Source organism: Apium graveolens, chromosome 4, assembly GCF_009905375.1.
Source record: "Apium graveolens cultivar Ventura chromosome 4, ASM990537v1, whole genome shotgun sequence".
Lineage (NCBI taxonomy): Eukaryota > Viridiplantae > Streptophyta > Magnoliopsida > Apiales > Apiaceae > Apium > Apium graveolens.
Window position 1 is genome coordinate 240,194,367 of NC_133650.1, and position 4,576 is coordinate 240,198,942.

A 4,576-nucleotide genomic window follows, 5' to 3' on the forward strand; every position below is an offset into this window, starting at 1 on the left:
CTTCCGGAGCTTCTTCGTCTTCAGTTAGATCCCAACCATTCTCGGCCACGAGACTTCGTCCCTTTGAAAGTTTAGGACATTCTCTTTTATAATGACCGGGTTGTTTACACTCGAAACACACATCTTGTGTTTCCTCCAAAGATGGATCTTTAGATTTTGGAGGAGTGTAAACAGGATGGTTTGTAGAGGCATTGGCATTACTATAGGTATTTATATTTTGATTGCCTTTTCCTTTATTGTAGCTCGTTGACGTATAATTACTCTTATAGTTGGAAGAATAATTTTGAGAGTAATTTGGCCTTCCGTTAGAGTTAAAAACTCTTTGTTGATTATTTGATTTTAGGAAGCCTTTTCCGTATCTTTGAGCTTTGCTTTGAAGCACACGACGAAGTTGTCTCGTGAGTAGAGCAATTTCACTCTCATCGAGATTTTGGAGTTCCTCGTTTAACTCCTCGTCATTTTCATCTTCATCAATTAATATGGCCTTTAGAGCCATATTTTTCTTTTTATCCTCCACCTTTGGAGCAACCTTTTCTGGAACATTATCTTCTTCGTAAGCACGAAGATTTCCGAATAGGTTATCAATCTTATACTCATTTAAGTTGTGCATCTCTTTTATAGTAGTGACTTTAACCTTCCAACTAGGAGGTAGAGATTTGAGCACTCTTCTATTCTTTTCATTTTGAGTATAATTCTTTCCAAGTTGAGATAACTCATCGATAATAAGAGTAAATCTTGTTTCCATATCGATGATATTTTCTCCTTCTTGGAGTTTAAAGTTCTCGTATTCTTGGATCAATGTATCCATCCGAGAATCTTTTATATAAGTGGTTCCTTCATAGGTTACCACTAATTTGTTCCACATTTCTTGTGCCGACTTGTAATTATTTACTCTTTTATATTCTTTTTCTGCAAGTGCACTTGTGAGAACCATTTCCGTCTTTGCGGCTATATTTATTGTGGCTTCTTCCTCTAAGTTGTATTCACTAACCTTCTTTTCAACGATGATGTCATCGATAGTTTTGGTAGGAATGCGAACACCGTCTTCGATAGCCATCCAAAATTTGACTCCTTGAGATCTAGCATATATGCGAAACCTCATTTTCCATGTTGCAAAGTTGGTGCCATTAAATAGAGGAGGTCGTGAGCTAGATAGACATTCACCACATCCAACAGGATTAATATACGCCATTCCAGATCACTTTTTGTTGTGCCTGTAAATCTGCAAATTACTTAACAAACACGTTAAAAAGCACTGATCTGATACCAATTGTAAGGTCCCGTAAGAGGGCTATTTTAAGCTAGAAGGGGGGTTGAATAGCTTAATTACCAATTTAAAAAATTTTGTGGCATTTTAAAAATATTTTATCCCTTTTTAAAACTTTACCGAGTGGTTATGCAGTTTATATGTGCAGAAAATAAAGTGCAAGGAAAGAAAATACCACACGGTGATTTTATCCTGGTTCGCGATGGCGCAACCTCTAATAGATTCGCTCACCCCTACTCCAGTCCCCGAACTCCTCTCCCGGACTCGGGATTTTCCCTTATAATAAACTCACTCCTTTAGTAGGCGGAGAAGCCTTTATACCCTTACAAGTATTTGTCTTGGTGCGTAACACAAGGGTCACCACCTCAAAATAAATATAATATCTACACAACTTATCTTAGACAATAACTCCCCGCTATTTCTTCAAAGTTGATGTAGAGCCTTTGTGTGGACTTGCCTTCCTTAGCTTTTGTTGGTCTTGGATCTTAGTGATCCGGTATTGGGTCTTTCCTCTTCTTCACGGTGCAAAGACTACTAACTCCCCGTTAGTACGTCTAGGACTTGGGTCTTAGAACGAGAATCACCTCACGTCACTTCACCTCACTACAAAACTAACAAGACAATCCACGAAAGAAACCAAGTATAGAAAAGATGGTTTGAACTAGTATATTACTGTACTAGCCCACAAATAGTATAATATTCAAATAAGAATATTAAAACTAAATAAGAATACTTAACTTAAGATAATAAATGGTAGTCCAAATATTTTTATAATTACTCCTTTATAGGTTTAACGAAGTTGTGGAGTAATATGAGAAGTCTTTTAAATAAAGCACATATAGCTTGTGACTTCTTTAGTATTCTTCTTCTTTCGATTACGTATTTATAAATCGAAGAATACTTTAGTTACAATCTCGGAAATGTAACTTATCCTTTACGCTTAAGGATTTTAGTATACTTATGTTTTGACACTTATGTGGTCAAAGTATACTTTTAACTTCAAGCACTTGTATAAGTTTTATGATTCTTAGCCAAGATCCAAATAATAGAAGTGCAAGTAATTGGCGTAAGATCGTGCTTTTGAAGTTTAGACGAATAATTACGAGTAGTTTATATATATCGGATAATAACCCCACGGAACACTGAAAGATGTTAGAAGGGGCTTATACGATATGTCTCATAATTGTTTATATACACGATATGTGTTAGCCAAGATCCAATTAAAGAGCGTGAAAATAATTGTTTAACTCGTGAATTTGATTCGTCTTTAAATAATGGATGATTACGAAGTGTTTATAGAATGAGTTATAATCCCCCGGAACACTAAACATGTTAGAAGGGATTAAACTATGCTTCGTAATATTTTATGTGCACGATATTTGTTAGCCAAGATCCAATTAAAGAGCGTGAACATAATAGGCTAACTCGTGAACTTAATCCGTTTTGATATTTGACAAATTACGAAGAATTTATGGATCGAGTTATAATCCCCCGGAACACTAAAGATGTTAGAAGGGATTAAATTTTGCTTCGTAATTATTTATGTACACGAATAATTGTTAGCTAATATCCAATTAAAGAGCGTGAAATTAATTGGCTAAATCGTGAAATTGTGTCAAATTTAAATCTCACTCTTGGAGATTAAGTACTTATCTTTATAGATCTTCTTGACGAAATGATTTTTTGAAGATCAAGTACTTATTCGAATTTCGAGTTCGAATCTTAGTTCTCTTTACCCTTGAGAACTTTCTTTATAAGAGATCTTGTATTAGAGCTTAAATGAAATAGAGAAGTTAAGGACAAAGCTCAAATAAAAAGAACTCAAATAAGAAGCTAAAAGTTACCACTTTTGAAGAACGGTCAGAAAAGTTGGCCGGAGGTTCGGCCGGATTTTGGCACTTTGGTCGAACTTGGGCAGCCCTTCAGGAGGTCGGGAAGTGGTAGTGGATGAGCTCACTTGGTGGGATAAATCTTGGTTGGGTGAAGCTAAGCTTGGGTTTCAAAAACCTTGTATATATGTAAGTATATAGAAGAGATAGAAGGTTTTTGAGAAGAAGTGTGTGTATAGAATTTGAAAGAGATGAAGAGAAGCACTTCTTAAAAAATCCCAGCAACTTTGTGGCTCTTTAGCTTGAAGAAAATGGGTTGGGGTGGGGGTTTATTTATAGGAGAAGTTGGGTGGATTGAATGGTGGAGATTTGAGGAAAATGGATGGTGGATGATGTATTTCACTTGGATTGCTGACTTGAAAAGTAGGTTGTGTTTCATTGACGTAGCCATATAAGACAAACAACTTTATGGATTCAAAATCTCAGCTGAGATATTTGAATATATATATATATTCCTTTTCTTTTAATCATTGTTTAATCACTTAATTAAGGATTAAACACCATTAATTATGACCACCTAAAAAACTCCTAAATAAATACCATAAAAAATATGATAATTACTTAAATAATATAAAATGATGTCCTGAAAGTTTTGGTCAACTTTAGTCAATGGTAGCTAGGTCAAACGTGGTCAACTGTTGGACCAACTGCCTCGATTTTTGTGCCCGGACAAAAATTTTCTGAATGCTACGAAATTTTTACCATACTTAGAAAATACCATTTAAATGATCCATACCAAATTTCAAGTCATTCTAGCATGTGTAAGTATTTTATCTAAAAATGAAACTGTCCTCTCAGCCTTTCTTCCGAATAAAAATATCGTTGGTCTTGAAATAAAGGAGATGGATCTTTTGACCAAAGTTTTGAATTTTATAAATACTTAAAATATATTTCTTAATATATAAAATATATTTGGATGATAGGAAATGTGTTTGAATATTTTTGAATAATTTTCTCCGAGAAATGCTGATTTTATGAACCAGGAGAAAATTATTGTAAGTATACAGAAATGATCTGCAGAACTGGATATTAATATTCCAAATATGAATACTTTGAATAAAAACTCTTTTGATATATGTAGAGATATATTTTGGAGCGAAGAGTATAAATATTTTTGATATAGCACGAGATCTCTAAAGAATATTTCTGATATATTCCTTATTCGAGCTTGTTGCCATATTCCTGTTGCAACACAGATTTACGAGATATCATATCTTCATATTTCTTCTTTGATCATATTGCCTTAGGGATATATTCCATAAAGATATAATTTTGAAGTTTTTGCAAAATTGGAATATCTCTTTATGTTTGACAGACATGATTTTGGTACTTTGACTTTTTGACTTTGATTTGGATCAATTAAATTCATGTCCTAATGGAGAGGATCTACGTGTTCTTAATTTTATGTTTAACCGTACAA